Raw genomic sequence first — 19,929 nt, forward strand, 5'->3', positions numbered from 1 at the left:
TTTAAAAGTTTAATAGTAATAAAATGGTTGTAAAAATAGTAATACAATTAGAGTACTAATAATTTGGACAAATTGGATTAGGGCAATATGAGACGATAGAGACAAAGAGTTACAGACATCCGGGTACCTTTTTCTGGGCAACACAGGACACCCGTTAACAAAGGATTAATTCTTAAAAATAATAGCTTGTTGCATATTCATACACTTCATACATGATGCATAAATTCCATTCAAATACAGGATTCTGTATGGTCATTGTCAACTTCTTCCTCGGAATCCTAACAGCGCCTTCGAGGTGGGAAGAAGTTCGTTTTTTCTGATAAGACGGCAATAAATTCTTTTTCTCTGAAAGATTTAGGTGTCCTGTGGCTGCTATCTCGCTGCAAGTCCTTTCTTTAAAAAAAGTATCCTACATAGCATCGTTTCTATTTTAACATTTTTTATAACCTAAAACTATATTTAACACACTACTTAAGAGATTTAATACAGCATTACTTTCTAACACAACACAAATAATATTCATTTTAATATTTGGGAAAAGCCAATCATAAAATATGCATTTTTCACAAAGGATATTGTGGAAGTCTCTGTACTGGGGATATCCAGGAACTGGATGCAATACTGGGCCATGTGCTCCAGGGTGTCCATGCCTGAGCAGGGAGGTTGGATCCGACGACCCAGTGCGGTCCCTTCCAACCTGACCTACTCTGTGATTCTGTGAACTGCTGTGAGCACTGTGGCATCCCTCAAGGCTGAGCTCCGTGCCCATGACAGCAGGACTGCACTGCTGTGTGACTGCCACTACGTGTCTCCAATCACAGCATGCTTTCCAGGGCATTTCTGTATCCATTGTGATATTTGTCTCTGCAATCGCAGTACATGTTGTTACTCAGTAATTACTCAAAAATATAAAGCAGATCCTTACTTGTGCAACAGCTAAAACTTGGCAGCAACTTCCAGGCTTTGGAGTCTCTTGAGGTTTGGAGACATTTGTTGAGCAGAGCTCTTGCTTCCTCTGCCAGTGCAAATAAAAAGGGGAGTTAAGTATTGAAATGGACTGCCAGGGAGGTGGTGGAGTCAACATTCCTGGTGGTATTAAACTACTGGTTGTGGCACTTGGTGCCATGGTCTAGTTGACAAGGTGGTGATCAGTCAAAGGCTGAACTAGATGATCTCAAAGGTCTTTTCAGCCATGAATGATTCTGTGATTCTGTGATTCTGTACAATCTCATGCATGGTTCTGGGACTCATGGTTGGAGCATGACCAGTATATGGCAGACTGGAAGCTGTTCCCTTCCAGCAGAGGAAGAGACCACAGCCACAATGCAATGAAACCTGTTGGTCTCACAGTGGTCCTGACCAGCAGGGTTACAAACAAAGGAGTCAGTGGAACACACATGAATTAAACTGCTGCACACTCAGCATGGCTTTGGGCCTGTGTTGTGCTGCACAAACTCCTTCCCCCTAGAAGAGCCTCAGCCTCATTGTAAAGGAGGAAGCTGCTGGCAGCTGCCCCTCCACACCAGCAATTACACCACCTGTGAGGCCTTTCCCTTATCTACAAATGCAGCAAGGAGTTCTCATGTGAACATCCTTTCTGTTTGACAGCAGAAATGATGAATGGATTTTCTTTCATGCAAGAAAATCCTACAACAGCTCAAACAGCCAAAATGAGTAACCCTTTATGCAGACAGGGTCTGCATGGTGCAGTACACTTGCACTGGAAGCCCATTCAAGGCTTCACCACTTAAGGCTCCCAGTATCAAAAGGGATGTAAGATTATTTATACTATTGTGTCCTCCTTTATTTTTCTATCTCAAACAAGAGATGGTACTGGGATGGTAGCAGTCCAGCATGTCCTGGTGCAAAACAGCTCTTCTCTGCATTTCCCTCAGCACAGTAGCCACTGCTAATTTCAGGCAAGCTGTAAATAGGGCTTCAGAGAAGCAAAAGCTTCTCCAGGATGGCAGTGTCACTTCAATGCCTCGTCAGGGTGATGTAGCAAGTGTATTGCTGTGTAAAACACCTGAGTGTATTCATGTTTTTTATGTCTTGCTATGTCTTGGTAGCTGCAGCACCAAGAAATGGACATCATTCCACTTGAATATGCTCTACAACTGGCATTTCTTAATCTAGTGTAATATAACTTCAGCTTCTTCTCATCCTCTTCATATCCACCTGTCTTCATCTTTGAAATTGTACATTAATTGTAAAATTCTGACAGCGATAAACAAAGCAGTTTTCACTTTGCAGAAGTGAAAAAGAAAAAAAACCTATCCTGAGAAATATCCCTTCACAGCTGTCACTTTAAACAGGATGATCCTGGCCAAGGTCATGAAGAAGATCCAGTCCCTCTGAGGAACATGTAGAGCAAGAAGCAGAACCACTTCTCTGAGTGTTAAGGACTAAGCATGTGAAACCTGGACTGGTGGTACCTTGCTATAAGATGCTTTGCCTTCCAAGGACATTTTGTCCTCAGAACTGTCTGGGATGATTCTACCAAGTTTCACTCTGTCTAATTCCTGTCCATGTGTACAGGTGCCTGCAGGGCCCCCAAGCAAGACAGATCTCCACAAAAGCGCCTTCTGAGGCTGACTTCGGGTTCCCCAGTTTTTGACCTTGGCAGAAATACCTGGGTAGAAGACAGCAGTCCTGCCCCACCACCTTCCTGCCTGTGGCTTCCTAAACCTCCAGACTGCAATAACAACTATTTTGGCCATGGTGCACTTTTGTTTTGACTTGCAGGAAAAGATTCAGGAGCTGTTAGGGTGAGTGGGGCAGGGGGCAATGGTTTAATTGGGACAAAGAGAGGGCGTCCTACTGTACGCTCATCTTGATTGTGTACTGACCTGGGAAGCACCAGGAGGGTGGGGAGCACTGAACTTCGGATCTGATGGACTCTGCTCCAGGATCTGAACTTAGAGGAGGAATCTGTTTTCAGTGGCCTTGGACAGTCACAAGCATCACCCAGAGCAGCTGGAAATGGGAGTAGGAATTTGCTGGATCTCAGCATTTGATCTGGGACAGAAGACATTTGCTCCAACTCTCCCTTGTCCATGCTGTTGCTGTCAGTATCTGCCCTGGACCAGCCTGTAGGAAAATCTTCACTTATGTTCCTTTTACCTGCGTTAAAGTTTGTATCACAGAGATGCAGCTCAGGATGTCACTTGCATGAAGCTTTAAAACTTTTGTATTGTCTGTGCCAATACCCTCGTTTCTGTGTGGAAGCAGGTGTGAAAAAGTCTATTTCTCTAACTGCAAATAGTCATCAAATATTTCTTCCTATTTACATCACAACTGCTCCAACTGGAGGTCAGCCCTGCTTGCTCATATCTGGCAAGCTTTGCTCTCACCCATTCCAGTTTGGATGGTTTTCTGTGACAGTGTGTTAAAAAATAAATTTGTTTTTATTAAAGCAAATAAACCCCAAAATATCTAGACTTCATTTAAAATAATTTAGGAAGATATAAGCAGTGTATTTTGGTGCCAGAGCACAGAAGTGGTGTTAGAGCCATAGAAGTGGTGAAGAATGAATAGAAAGAACCTGTTGGAATCTTAATGCTTTTTAAGATCCCAGAGAGGAAAGTTGATATATTTAGCAATCAATGTTATGAAATTTCAGAAGGCAAGAATTAGTTTCCTAGAAAGACATGAAGCTGAAACAGTTCCACAGTCATCAGAGAAGTGTAGTGAGTTTTTTCCCTTAAGACATAAAGGATCATAAAAAAAAAAAAAAAGCAATAGAAGAGCTGCAATCTTCCAAAAATCTTACTTGTGCTGGGAAAAGGTGGCCTAAGTGTAGTAAGCAATATGGATTTTAAATGCTTTGTTTTTTACTAGAAAATCTATTTTCTTAAATGGAAAGATCTATCTAGTTTGGGGTCTGATAAAATTAATCTAATACATTCTTTTAGACATAAGAAAGAAGTTTTTTATAATGAGGGTGGTAAAACAATGGAACAGGTTGTGCAGGGAGGTAGTGGCAGCCTGATCCCTGTAAACATTCAAGATCAGGTTGGATGGGGCTCTGAGGAACCTGGTCTAGTTGAAGATATCTCTGCTCATTGCAGGGGGGTTGGGCTAAATGATTTTTAAAGGTCCTTTCCAATCCAAACTGTTCTGATTTTTTTATATCATTTTGAAGTCCTAGCCACTCATTACCTTCAGCATGTACTTACTATTCCAATTCAAATATATTAGGAACGCCAGAAAACATCTTTGAAACTTATTTGTAATAGTTACTGACCCCTTCAAAGTCAACATTGCTTTATTTGCCTTGAGCGGTTAAAAGAGAGTGTTAAGAAATAGTAAATAAGGTTTAAGAAAGAATTGGAGCATGGGATTGTAGCAGAGGGGAAGCAAATAAAGCCTGGCTGGTTAAGCATCATGCACAACACTGTCTTCTGTGTGAAAATAGAACCCAGGACTACATTCTGAAACATGAGACGTGCCTGAAAAAAAGCAGAGATCTGCTACACTGAAGAAAGGATTGAAGAAATCTATTTGAAACCTTAGGATTATTAGGGTTTCAGACTGCAGCTTAAGCAGAATAGGAGGTTAAAAGATGAGGATTCCTTGAAAAAAAAAAAAGAGCCTGATTTTCTGTTTGTTTTTAAAGAGAAGCAAGTTGAGCAGCATTCCAGTACCCTACCACTTTAATAGAATTCCTTGTAAAAAACAGCTGGGTTTTTTTAGGTGATATGCCTGTATCTGGAAATGTCTTCTCATTTGCCCTTGAATAAGTTCTCATGATGTGCATGTTAGTGGAAAATGGTATCTTTCACCCTTCTTACAGTTTTTAATGCCAAACTGCAGCATAGTTTATGACAGTTTCTCAAAAATGTCTCCAGTTGCCAAGGAAGAGATAATTGAAAGAATGCAAACAAATAACCTTGATTCACAGACCTCTGCTTCTTTTCAGCTTGTCTTGACAGGCACTCAGAGTATCCAGGCAGTTCTTTTAACCCTTATCATTGCAGAATACAGACCCACTCTTTTTGCAGTGAATTTCTTGCATCTTTAGGATGTAGAATAAAACATTAACACAGAATTTGTGTGACAAAGGTTGGCTGTATATCAACAGCAGAAGAAATTGTACTGGCAGTACTGATGTGTTACTAAACCTATCTACAGAGAAGGAGCTGCTTTGAGTGGATGCAGTGCCTACCTACCCACACACAACCCCCCCCATCTCATGACAGAAGAAAAGGTCTCAAGATTCATGTTCCACTGAAATCAGATTATCCCACATATAATTCAGGACAGTACCTGACACAGGATCACTTGCTTAGCCACAGTAGTTTTATTCTGAGTTGGTCACTCATGGTCCAGGGTTTGGTGAAAACATGCTTCTATAAGTGGAACAGCTGCTCCAGACTACGTGTCAAATGCCATTATACAAAGCCTCAGGCATTTGCATGAGGCAAGAGGAATTTCTGCTGAACAATATTGCCCCAATAAAAATTTTTTTACCTTAGTTTATAGTGCATTTTTATGAGTTCAGAAGGAAAACATGTTCTGGAAGCTCATGATGAGAAAATAACTTGGAAGTATTTGCATCCTCTCATCACACCCTATGTATGCAGTCCTGTCAGGTAAGGAGTTATTTAGTCCACTTGAGATGGCCCTGGAGCATTCAGATGAGCAGTATGATTTGTGCAAGATCCTATAGGACATGCCTGATAGAATTTGGAATAATTCTTTTTTATCAGCATGTTAACCATAATATTACTTCTCCACCTAGAATATGGGCATTTATTTCTATGGACCTTAAAACACTCATAGTTGCATTTCCTATGATACCTTGGGCTTTAGCGTTCTGTTGTTGTCTTTTTTGTGATTTTGTGGGTTTGGCTTCCATATAAGGGGATAGTAAGGTGTGGGTTTTCATATACAGGGATAGTAAGCTCTCTTCACAGAGTAGGTAGACACAACAATTCCTTCTCTAGCCATGGACCCAAGGACAGCCAATTTAGATCTCAGGCCCAAGAGTATAAACAACATGGACAGAAGAGACAAAAAACCAAGGATGGAACTTCATGGGCTGGGGCTGTAATTGGACAATGAGCTCCAATATGCTAATGGACCAAAACTTGTAAAAATGTGAGATCTTGTGACCAAGCCTCCTTTTGCTTCCATCTTGGAGCCATCTGGGCAGAGCCAAAGCCGTGGCTCTGGTACTGTCAGGGTGTGGCCTTTGAAGGCCCTTCAATAAATATCCTTATATTCCCCTTAACTCTGTCTAGCCTCTGTTCCAGCTGTTTAAGGCAGCACCTAGGGAAAAAGAAATACTGTACAAGCTGAAATTTTGTTACCCTCCAAATCTTACTGGAAAAAATGGTGAGCACTAAATACATGAAGTTCCTTAATGCACTGTGTGTATGGGAACTTGCTCTCCATTGGTTCTCAACTGTTCAAATTTCTATTCTTTCTTTCGTATCTGAACTGGTTTAACAAGATTCTCTTCCTGTAATGACCACTTGGTTTGTCCTCACAGCCTGGGACCACTGGTACCATCCCATTTTTGGTTCTTTTACCTGCAATTTTGTTCTAGGATAATAGACAACAGAGTGAACAGAAAATAACTTCCTGTTTTCACAATCACCTAAAGGGAGCCTAAACCCAGCCTGACCACTGGGTGATTCCCATCACTGCTAAAAACAACCAGAATCAGCTTGGGCTAACATAACCCAGACCCCGCCCTGTCAAGCTGATGCAAATCCTTCAGGCTTTCATTTGTAGTAGCAGAAATGGTCTTTACTTGACTGCAGGTGAAGGCCTGATTCTTAGAGAGGACATTGCTGTAGGTAAGGCAGCTCTTATTTGTCTTTGCAAATGTACCGGAACATTACTTGTTATCTCTTTGGCATTAAAAACTGTCACAAGCAGAATGCTTATGCAAATTAATCAGGTCACTATAAAGGCAGCATTTTCCATGGTCCTAAAATGGTATAAAGATGGAATTTTTGACACCAAATTTACGCCAACTTTTCTTTTCCACCCATTACAGTAACAGCATCGTTCCATGGTATTTAAATTTTTCCGAGCTACTGTTCATGATGATGGTAGGGTTTTTTTTTGATATCCTACTTATATTTTCCTTTGAAACAAAACATCTTCTGGACCAATCAGGAAGTATGAAACAAAAGGACTATTTTATTCCTTTGTTTTTGTAACTTACTTCCTGTGTGACTGTGTATTCTTCAGCATGCAAAAGTTACTTTTATGAAGTATTTTGTGAGGTCCTGATGGTGTAATACTTCTGCATAACATTGTATGAAATCTGCTACAGGATTTTTTTCTCAGGGATTTTGTATATTCTGAAAGATCAGGGTTTTTTTGGCGTGGTGGCAGAGGAAGCTTAATATGGACTTAAAAGTACTATACTAACTATATAGAATTATATCTTACTGGAAAAAAATAGAGAAAAAATTTTAAGTTATATACAGGTGTCTTCATCTTGAGACATAAGAAAGAATTTTTTTACAGTCAGAACAATCAATCAGTGGAAAAACCTCCTCAAGCTTGCAGAGGACTCCTCCATCACTGGTCCAAGGTGCAACTGGACACAGTGCTAGATAATGTCATCAAGGCTCCCTTTCCCACCAAAAATTGGAGCAGGTGAACTTTGGAGGCCCCTTCCAACCTGAGCTCTTCTATGGTTCTGTGTTTATTGCATGATTGGACTGCAGGAAAAAAAAATATTTTCTAATATTTTCATTGCCAGTAAACACCAGCAGTGTTTTAACCTAATTTTTATTGTGATTTAAGTCCCATTTTGATTTTGCTCTTTATCTTCAATACATTACATGAATGGACAAAATACATGTGCCAAAGTTTCAATACCTTGGCCTTTCCCATAATAGGTGAACTAGCTCTTGAGGGACATGTGAGTCTTGGGCTAAGAAAATCTCTAAAGACGTCCATTTTACTGAAATTCTGAGGTAAAATAAATGAGAAAAAAAAAAAAAAAAGCTTTATTTCCAGAAAGAAGTGCAGTGGGAGATAAGCCATACTTTTTCACAGCCAGTCAGTGATCTGCATGCTCTAAAATGTACATGTCACATTTTAGGACATAGGTGATTCAGATACTGAGCAAGGTCTGGAAAAATTTTACCACCACTCTTCTCAGGGTATTTAATGTCTTTTCAATGGACATCAAGAGTAGCAAAAGCATCATGAACTTCAGTCAGCTCTGCTTAATTTTCACTTTTGTGTTTCTCTTGTATGGAGACACCATACTCCAATAACAAGAAAGCCTAAGCAAATAGATACAAATCCAAACAGAGAAATCCCTTACTGCAATATGGGCTATGTTCCATAACTGTAAGAACACCATGACCTCCAGATTCACATAAAATTTGTGTCATATTCTACAGAAGTTTCTGGGAATTTTAGATAATACTATCTGCAGCATGTAATTCAGGATTGGTTGCCTGCTTGTGCTCTAATGAAAAATATAATGAAACTGTTATACATAATAAATGAGAAAGCCAAATCAATAATCAATAAAAAAAAAGGTTTTTATTTTGCGACCAAGATTCGGTCTCCGATAGCCACAATCAAAGGGCCAGCGTCAAGCCCGGGATCGGCGCTGGGTGAACTCTACTGCTTCAGATCTCCTCTGTTCACTAATGCTGTCTCTGCCAGGCTGCTTTTATACCTTTTTTTTCTGTCTGGGGCAGAGTTTCTCCTATTCTTCTCATTGCTTCACATATTCATGTAGTTTCCTTTTCTCTGTGCTGGGCTGGACAAAACCGTTTCTGGGAAGTGGTGAATGCTGATCATCGAGTTATGGGAATCTGGTATTGGGATGCACACCCTTGATGACTCTGACTATCTTGATCATAGATACTTTTCGGGTATTCATCGCTTGGGTGTCTCTGGACTGTCCTGGGAGAGGGCCCATCTCCACACCAAGCCACATCTTTCGTTTGCTAATTAGGTTTTTTCTCTTTGCTGCGGTCTGTGATTTCACAATTTGTGAAGCAATCTCTTTCCCTGACTGCAGCTTGTGGTTTTAGATCTTTAAGAATTTTTCGTAGAAGCACAACTTCTTTCATGTATATTTTACACAGGCACAAATTATTCCATAACATATATCACACAACCATTTTGTAAGCCTGTAGGAGTTAAAAGAGCTGTGGAAATTTTTCTGAGACCTCTGAAAAAGTAGCAATCAGATGCTAAATTAAAGAGATCCCCGCTATTTTTGAAGGTAATCAGAGTATATCACAGCTATATTGTCTTCCTCTAGTGGTATGATGGTAACTGTGTAAAACAGATGTGCCTTTTTTTAGACAAGGATCTTTTTTTGATAAACTGGAATGGACACATGACCAATTTTTTCAGCACTTCCTATTTGAGTGAGAGGATTGGGTGTAGTGCTTGGTAAAAAGTATGTAACTCAGGAAGAGTAAATCCTGTCAGCATCTCCAGAACAAGACAAAAGTCTAGATACAGACCAAACAGGCAGTCCTACAGCTGGAGGAAACATCCAGATGCTCAGTTGTACAGGAATGGCCATGTCAGCCGTGCTGTACCCCTGGGGTGGAGGGGATCACATTGGCTCCATTGGAAGGTCCTGGAGGATGAGTGGCAGGTGGTGTCCTGTTTAGTAGTCTATGTCATGGGTTGGTTTTGAGATCACAAAAGGGGGCAAGTGAAATTTGTAAAACCTGTTTGCACTTCTGAACCCATGGCAGTGCCCACTGTAGTCACTAAAAACAAATATCTCCTGCTTAAAACTTGGCACGAATTCATTACAAAAACAAACACAGAAAATCCTGCCAATCTTTCCTGGTGTGCTGCCAGAAGTATGCTAGTGCTGAGATCTGGATTGGAATATATTTGAATTAGTTGTCCTAGTAAACTTGCACAGATTCTTGACTTGTTTCCTGATACATAAACATCTTCTGACCTTCGGGAATCTCTTCCTAGGAGCAATCATCTTCCTTTGTGTCACCAACTCTGTCACCTCTGTTTCTCATGAAGTAAAGCTCAATGCCACTCTCTCTTGCTAAAATCCTGTCCAGTCCTTGGTGTTGTAGATTGCATGTTCTTTGCTGGTTAAAACTTGGTCGTCATGCTCCAAAACATCTGATAACCCTCTGCTACTGTTATGTTCACAATTGGCTTCATACAGTCGTAGTGAGCTCAGCAAGGTGGCATTCACATATTACACCATTGTGAGAGACTGAACTGTTAAGGGATAATGACTCAAATCATTCCCCCATTTGTGGAGAAGCCAGGGTGCTTTGCTGAAATGGAAGAGGTGAGCTTTTGGGTGTATAATGGCTGGTCTCTGATCTGATAAGACAGAGGATGAATGATGGGCTGTGCATGAGATAGGAGACATCCTTGGAAATTGGATGATGCCTGTTGTCATGCTATATTGTCCTCCTACAAACCACTGGGTTGTAGGGCTCCTTCGCCTGCTTAGATTTTCCTGGAAACTTTTCCTCACCATTACTTTGGGACTTCCACCCCCACCCAATGGCTCTGGTCTGCAACCACCAATTCAAACAAGGCTGTGCAGCAGCCAAGCCTTGTCCCTGGGCCTACAGGTGCTGAGATCTTTACCCTCTCGTCCTTTCTCTCTCTTTATTTCTTTCTTTTCCCTTGTACAAGGCCATAGGTGATGTTGTTGCACATTCACATTGCAATGTTTCCATGTTGTTATATAACTGTAGATAATAATAACAACCAAAATCACTACATACCTGTTTTTCTATGCAACCAAAATGTACAATAATAAACTCTACATATGTATATTTACAAAGACCAACTATTTAGTGTTTTCACTCCAACCTACTCCAAGGGATCTATTAACAAGAACTTGGGTTACCCTTGCCTTCTGCAGCAGGTTGTAACAACCACACATAGGTGTCTGCACCCCATTAGAACATACAGGGATGGAAGCAACAAGGACATGAGTCTGAAGTTACTGATCCAAAATTACCTGAACAAGAACTGGGGAAAAATTATGTATCTAATTCAAAACAAAAGAGTGCAAACCCACACACCTTTGTTTTATTATTATTTCCGGTTTCTTCCAGGATGACTCATCTGTGACCACAAGCCTCATGTTTTTGTTTGTTCTGCTGCTGCCAGCTGTTGGTTGCCCATTCTCCAGATTCCTTCAGGCACCACTACTAGGGAGACTTGCCAGTTCAAGCCTTCAACAAAGAAGTGCCTTTCCTTAAACTTTCACCATCCCCTCTCATCTCCACTTTCTTCTTTTGCCTCCACTCCTCCTTGCTCAGCTCTTTTGCCTTCAAAACAAATAGGCTGACGGGACAGGTACAGAAGAAGCACATCTCTTTGCCCTGGTCACACTTACTGCTCTCCTTGCCCATTCTTCATCCCTTGCTTGGCTCTCTAAGATTACTCGAACTGCTCCCACAGGAGTGACTACACTTTTTATAAGCAGTCTTGAACTGGCTGAGTTATTCCAAATTGTTTAGCAGCCACAAATAAAAATAGCAAAGAAAGGTAACTATTTTTGTGATACTAAGTGACTTTTATGCTTGTGCAGTTTTAATGCTACCATCAATAGCTGGGTTAAAGCCTAGCCAAGAGACATTGCTAGAGCAGTCTTGCCATGCACAACAGATTATATTGCTTTTCTAACAGGATACACAGTGCTTGCTGTCACAGACTCCAGTCCCCACTCAGGACATACTGTGCCACAACTGTTTTAAGTGTGTAAAGAATCACACTGGAGAACGGCTCTGTTGGTAGCAGACACGAGAGGAGCAAAAAGCTTTGTCTTGGAAAGAGCAACAGAGATTGTGTGTGCATCACTGACAAATGTAAAATCATACAGACTTCATGGGGGACAAGTAGTCCTTCAGGTGGTTTATGAGTGTACTGGCCTACATGATGATGGGACAGACATGGTTAAGCAGTCAGGCTTTATGGAAAAGGAGCAACAGAAAAGGATAATATGCAAGAAGCATTAGACAGGAGAGATGTAAAGGGATTTTTCAGCATTAGGGCAACTAGCAGCAGAATAACAACTTAGGCAAGTATTTACCTTTGGTTACACTGTCTTTTAATTATTTTGTGCTTAATCAAAAGTTCTTTTAAAGCTGGTACTATTCTGAAGCACCTGGTTTCTCTGAAACCTGTTTCTTGACTCAGAAATAAAGCAGGGCAAACAGAAATCCATCACCAGTATCACTACATCAGTTCAAGATAGGGTTTTAAAGTCAATTAAACATCCTGAAATAATCATGCTGATAGAAGCTGCAGCTTTCCACAAAACCACACCTACACCACAAACTTTTGCCCTCATAGCTGTAATAGCTGAAGTTATTGTTTATGGCCAGCATATTTTTGTTGCCTAGCTGTCTTGTGTGGGGCAGTTATACCAGGAAATGCATGTTTTTCTGTGTATGGTATCAGGGAGCAGCAGGGGCCAGTTCCCTCCCAAGGGCTGGGGACATGTGGAAATCCCTGGGAGACAGGCCAAGCAGAGGCTTCCCTAGCCAGGGTCCATTCTGCCCCATGGGGATGGGGATGGGCTGAGGCCAGGCTGGGATGTGTGCTTGCAGGCATGGATCAGAAACAGGCTTGGTGAGGGGAACTAGGGTCAGATTCAGCCCCGTGATTGCCAGGCCCATGTGTTACCTAATCTCTGAAAAACAAGAATAAGACTCCTGAGCACCAATTTTCCTGTGTTAAAGAGAGCATCATTTATTTAAGTGCCTGGAAGGCATGGGGGATCATTCATCCTAACATCACCCTAATTGTTACAAGCAAGTTGCTGATATAAAGTCACTACATGCATAGCGATTTTTACATAAAAAACCCTATTACCATAAAAAAATAATACCATATGTTTTTCACACAAGAAAACCTATTACCTATTACCATAAAAACCCTCCCCATGTCCCCCAGGTTCCCAAAGTTAGTCCTTGTTTTGGCTGTAGCTGTCTTCCTCAGCCAGACGTCCCCTCTTTATCATCAAATGTCCTTGCATGGGGAATAATTTCAGCATGCCTTGCTTCTCTGCTAAAGGCCTGCAGACACAGTGTCTTCTCTGCTAAAGGTTCACAGTCACAGTGTCTTTCAGCTCACAGTTACAATAGAAATTGAATTAACCTTTAGGGAAGCACAGGGTCTGAAGGGTGCCCCAGGTGAGGTTGGTCAGGGCTCTTGAGGATGGTGGGTGTCCCTAGGCCCTGATGTACGGTGTCGTTTGTCCTCAGGGGAGAGGGAGTGATGTTTGTTCCCCATTTCCAGTTGTGCTGGTGTCAGGCACATGTTGCCACTGCAACAGATGCACTGCCTTCAGGGCTGTCTGCCTTGCAGAAGGCGCAGGTCTGGGATAAGATGCAGCAATATCTGACACACACTGTACTCTCGGGAGCCAGGAGATGCTGAGTGCACAGGAGAGTGAGAGCTGTTGGTGGAGTAGCTCTCTCAAGCTCAACATGACCCAAGACCTGTGACATGCACTGCAATTCTCTTTCCTGGATGCATTATGAAGGCTCTTCTTCCCTTCAAAGTGAAGTTTTCCCATCATTGAAACAGAAGCAGAGATAAAAAGAAGGATTGCTAGCACTATGCCAAGACCCATCCTTCCATGTACCTGCATCATGAGCTCTGATGTACAGGTACATGTGTTGAGTGACAAGGAATGTGAGGGATCTATTACTCAATCCACCATGCAAAATAAATGTTTTCCCTTGGAAGTAAACCCACACAGACACCTCTACTCTATAGTCACAACAGAAGGGATTTAGGAGCTAAAGTATGTATAAATGGCTTTTTACATACTTTTCTGCTGCCTTACTGGGCTTTATGAGCACCTCCTCCCAGTGCTCTTTGTCCTTTATGAGCACCCCTTATCAACCAGCACACATAACTCCTTACTGCTTACAAACAGTACTGCCTCCCCGAGTGGGTCCACCCTTTCCAGTTTCTGTTGCTTCTCCACTCACACAGATCAGGAAATGCAATAATTTGCAGACTCAGTAATTCACTGGCAATTCATGTGACATGCTGCAGTGAGAAGGAAACGCCCTGCTACACACCCGAGAGAGGCTTGCAAGCTGCCAAGTTTCATTTTCACAGCTGAGTTATTAAAAAAAAAAAAAAAAATAGTTTTGTTTTCTGTCTCATGACTGTTTTGACAAACACACCCATAGCATGCCAACAGACGTAGCAAAGATTGTTGTGCCAGTGACAGGTCAGAGTCCCTTCTGTGTCAAAAAGCAGTGAGTTCCACTTTCTGCATCGGTATTAAAGTGGGCTGGTCCTTGGTTTCTCTGTGCTGCACTGAAACATTCCTAAATAACAATGATGGGGAGTTTGGACGTGTCAGAGACTGCAAAGATTGATGTCTTGAGACATTTTGGGGTGCATGTGTATGGGGGAAGGGGCAGGTCAGGCCTTGTCCTGGTGGGGTGGTACCCTGCCCTGTACACTCCCCCTGACTCAGGGCCTGTATCCCAGCCTGGCATGGCTGCCAATCCCTGGCACACCAGGGGCAATGCTCCACACCCACCTCTGGAGACCCCAGCCCAGCTCCTGAGTGGCTAAATGACCAAAAGTCCTCCATGGGGGAATGGACCAGGAAGGCCAAGGTATATTAAAGGCTGAACATGAGGCAAGAACATGGCTTGGCCCTATCTCCTCTTGGAACTTTTACCTGAACACTGCTGGTGTTAACGTTCAGGAACACATAATCACAGAATGATTATATGCAGATGCTTTTATTGAAAAGCTCTGGGTGTCAGGGGCACAGACCCAAATTTGACTCCGACACGGGTTCGGGATGAACACCCTTTTTTGTACCCTTATTGTTATATAACTACCTATTAATTATTAAAATTATTTTGTTCTATTGTATACTTTGATCTCATCCAAGATTCTTGTAATCTCCATCAAAGCCCCCAAACATCGTTTCTCATGATTCCTGTTAAGATTAATCAATAATCATATCCCATTACCAAACCATCACATTTAACAATCATATCATTTAACATATAACAATTATATCATTTATCATAGTCATTAAATGATTATACAGGTGCAGTTTGCATGATCCAGTAAAGCCTAACATTTTCCCAGGGCCTACCAGGTTCAACCTTTCTTTCCAACTCCCCTGAATATCCCATGATTTTAGAAATACTTTATCCCTTTACTATCACTGGAACCCACAGTAGTGGGTAGCTGCATGTGTCCTTTTCTATGTCTTTTTTGTCTTTCTCTCTTTTTCATTCTTCTAATTTCCTCTTCTTGGAATTTTAGAGTAACTTAAAACTGAATGGATGTAGAGTTTGCTAAGTTGAACGGACCAAGTTAATGTTTTGGAAAGTGTTTCATGTTGATTGAATGTTGCTCTAAACACTTTGCTAAAGTTCTCTGATTTTCTCAAGATGCTGATAAAGTATTTTTTTGTTGTTTTGACCTTTTGAGCATACCTTGTCATTATTTCTCTCATTCCCCTAACTCAAGAGTACACGAAGAACCATAAGCCCTTCTAAAAGTCTTGTCAAGCCCAAGTTTTTTGGGGGCCTTACAGGAGGTCACATGAAATTCCAGATATATTAGAATGCATCAGCCACTCATTCCTCTCAACCTTTATATCGTGTTGATTCATCCAGGCACTTTTGCCTCAACAAGAACTCCAAAATCCCACCCATGTACTTTGATATCTTCAAGTGACTCAGGAAACAAGATTACACTGTATTTCCCCACCTCGTGTGGATGCATCCAAAACAATTGTGGCTGTATTTTGACTGCTTTCTTTAAAAGCAGCTTTGTCTGTTATTTTGATGCACTCCCTTAGGAGCCAAGTGATATACAACCATACCTGCCAAGGTTAGTATTACTTTGTTTCTCTAGTCCCTAAATGGGTAGCAGGATAATTTATGTGAAAACTCAACACAGAAGAGGGATGCTTAGGGGAAGTCCATTTTTTTTGAGAATGGGATGGGTTGATACCAGGTGCCCATTAAAGCCACTCTATCAGTCCTCAGCAGGAATGGAGGGGAGGGATAAAGTGGGGAAAAACCCTCATAGGTCAAGACAAAGGCAGTTTAATAAAGCAAAAAAAAAAGGCTGAGTGCAGAAGCAAAGGAAAACCAAATATTTGTTTTCTATATTCTATATTCTTGAATATTCTATACTCTATATGCTTGAATATTCTATATTCTATATGCTTGAATATTCTATATTCAAGCAGGCCATACCCAGATAGTTGCTAGGAAGCAGGGTTTTAACATGCATAGTGGTAGCTCGGCCTCCAATACAGAGAATTCTTGGCACCCCTCTGTCACTGAAAAGATCTAAATGTGTCCTGTGCCCCTGCAGCCTGATGGCACCAGAGTACACTGTACACCATGGATTTTTACTTCTGTGGGTCTGATTGCTAGGCAACTAAATCTACGTGGTCCAATAAGCCTGGCCATCCCTTTTCTCCTCCTGGTCACACAGGAAAAAATGAAGCGTGCCATGCAGCACATGCCTGGGGCTCCCTTTCCCTCCAACCAGGGCAGGAGAAGACTAATTTATTGCAGCATGTCCAACTGCCAAGGCACTGACCCATAAGGATGAAGACGTACAGAGATGGTCTTCAAAGTTTTGGAAAAGACTTGACTCCAAAAATGGAGGTGTTGATATCTGGGCAATACATTACTGCCAAACTGTTAGAATATGAAGCTGGAGCACTTCCTGCACGTGGCCTGTGTGTACAGGACATCCTTTGGATCTTTGGAGATCTCATAATTGTTTGGATCGGTGTAGATGACTTTCATCACCACTAATTATCTCCTTTCTCTGTGGTAGGTACACATTCCTGGCAAGTTCACAAGGTCTTCCTTGAATGGGTACTCTGCTCTCACCCTTGAGAGGAACCATCTCCAAAGACTGTAAATTGCTGACTCTACTCCACTCTCTCAGCTCTCTGGTTTCTAGCGAAGGATCCCAGCTGTTGGATTTCCCTACTCTCCACCTCTGACTGCTGCCCTGTTATCCCAGCTCTGGAGCAGCCAGGCAGAAATCCACTCACTTATCTGGTGGCTATGATCTTCCCAATGTATCTTGAAATTCTGATGAAGTCAGGGACTGGGTAGTTACTGCTTCCTGTATGAATTCTCTAACATATTTTTCCAATTTGTGTACAGAAAAGGCACACTGTGAAAAGCCAGTGTCCACAAAGGAAACAGAGGAGTCTTGCAATTTTATTTGAATAAAGGGAAAGTGTCCACCAGGCCATACTCCCCGGCTTCTCTCTTGAGGTATTGAAGGTGCAGCCTCCTCTAATCCTAAACTTCCAACCATATGTTGCCCTCTTCTTTTACCACTGGCTGAAGTACAGCCCTCCTGAACCACCTACTACATATTCCCCCCTGCCATTGAACTTATATGGTCATTTTCCCTGAAAGTTTGGAGGCTCAGGTTGTTTGGGTTCTGCAGACCCATCAGCTCAAATTGTCCGGGATCTGCAATAGACCTGTTGCAGACCCATTTCTCCAATTACCCTAAAGTTCAGAAGTCCAGTCTGGGTCAAACTGCCTAGGTTCTGTAAGAAATTCACAGGGCTTGATGTTCGTAGAGATGTTAGATCCATTTCAAAGACACTAACATCTGCTTCTCCTAAAGACCCCCACAGCTGTTCTTCTAAGACCTGATTGTTTTTTTCAGACCTAGGCCTTACTGAAGACATCAAAACCCATGTCTCCTACCATTAGTGAAGATCCCAAACCCCATCTTCCATTTGTGAGGACATCAGCACCCATTTTTTATCATTTGTCAAAGAATCGGCTTCTTGCTCAGACCTTTTCTCATCTTCTTCCTCCTCTTTTACTAATTGACAATATGGATCTATTGTTTTCTTCATCCACTGTTTTTTTCTCAGTACTGGGAGAATTATTGTAGCTGTTGTTTGGGTTCCTGTCTCAACCACGTTCCTCTGAGAGTACTGAACTGTGGCTCCATAGGCACAGGCAGTGTGTGGAAGCTGCTGGTTTTCCTTGGAATAGGCAAGGCACCCTTCCATCAGTTTGTGGCATGTCAGTTTGCCAGGATAACCTGCCTCTTCAGGTGTGAATTTCCAGGATTTGGTAGATGATAACTGGCCCAGGAACCTGCCCAAATCCTTCCACACACCCTGCCACCCCAGGACCAGCTGTCCCAGGGCACATTTCAGTATCACCTCATCTGAAAATCATCTTCTCCTAGATCAGGATGACACTGGATTCCACAAACCCCATAATATGCTAACAGTGTTAATAAGTAGTATTAAACAGTTCATGTAGGGATGAACAAGCATCTCTGAGGCCTGAGTAATAAAACCATCTGCATTATTCCCAGGTATGAAGTGGGAATATATATATATATATATATATATATATATATATTTCCTTGTGCTCACAATAAGATACTTCCTCCAGAAGAACAAGGACAGAAATGCCAGGGCAAAGGACAGAACCATTGCTTTTATTAACATGTTCTAAAGCTCAACTAAATAAAGAGATAAGCAGTGCAGTCAACAATCTCTGTGACCTGCATAGGAGCTTGACGGTGAATAGCCATTGCAGCTATAGATCACTTCATACAAAGCTCTTGTTATCTCGTGCCCTATGCTGGGCATGAAAAGGACTGTGGTGGGTTCACCTTGTCTGGAAATCAAAAGGCCATCAAGCTGCTCTGTCACTCCCCTCCTCAGCAGGATGGAGAGGGAAGGAAAAAAGATGGAAAAAGCCCCCATGGGTCAACATAAAGGCAATTTAATAAAACGGATGCTTAAGCAATGGTAAGAAACTCCAAAAGATTGTTCTCTACCTCCCATCAGCAAGCAATATCTGGCCATGACCTGGGAAGCAGCAGGGCTTCAGCATGTGCAGCGGCCACTCTGGAAGGCAAATGTAAATAATGAATGCCTCACCTTCTTACTCCTTTCTATTAGCTTTTATATTTGAATAGGTGTCACGTGTTCTGGAATATCCTTTTGGCCAGCTGTCCTGGCTGTGTCCTCTCCCAAGATCTTGCCCACCGCCAGCCTACTGGTGAAGGAGCAATGTAATGTTGGTTTTAGCTCCTAAAGCAAAACCCAGCACGGTGGGGGCTGCTGGCAGTGGAATTAAATCCATCCCAGCCAGCCCGGATACAGAGGAAGACGTGCAAGTGGTAACACTCAATATGAGAGAAAAGAACTTTATTAGAAATGCGATTAACAGAGGGGTGAATTATTGAATGATCTCCTGTGAAGTATTAATCTTGGACTCACTGATCCACTTTTTATGGTGTGAAAAGACCATGGCAAACGATAAATCAGCGAACAGTTGCATGGCAGGAGGAGAAGGCTTCACTCCCGAGGTGATCATTGCACAGTGAAGTCCCAAGGAGCCACAGCTTCCCGAGAGCGGGGTTGCCGTGAGAATCCAGCGGGACAGCGCGCCGCCTCAGGACGCGGGGGTGCCCTGGACGGCAACAGCGCCGGTTTTCCAACCATCCTGAAGGCACCGCTAGGTCATTTTAAGAAATGTCACTGGATACGCTTCCCGCTGCGGAGGGAGCCCAGAGCCATCCCAGAGCCCCTTCCCGAACCTTCCGGCGGGGAGATGGACGCCCACTACCTCCCACTGCCGCCACACTCCCTGCGGCGGGACGGGGCGGGACGGGACGGACACATCCCCCACAGGGGGGCCCATGCCCCACGGGCGGGGCGGTCCCCTTTCGATTCCCGGAGCACCGTGGATCTGTTTCGATTCCCCCACTCGCATTCGCGCGGTGACGCGGGCGGCGGGGGCGGGACGCGGGGCGGAGAGTTTAAGAGCGACAAGCGGAGCGCCCCGGTGGCGGTGGCGGCGGGGGACGGGCAGGCAGGTAGGTGGGTGGGTATGGATAGATTGATTGATGCGGTGCCTCGGCCGCCCCTTGTACCCCCTCACCCTCCCGGTGAGGGCAGCTCGG

The sequence above is a fragment of the Ammospiza caudacuta genome, chromosome 1 (genome assembly GCF_027887145.1).
Source record: "Ammospiza caudacuta isolate bAmmCau1 chromosome 1, bAmmCau1.pri, whole genome shotgun sequence".
NCBI lineage: Eukaryota > Metazoa > Chordata > Aves > Passeriformes > Passerellidae > Ammospiza > Ammospiza caudacuta.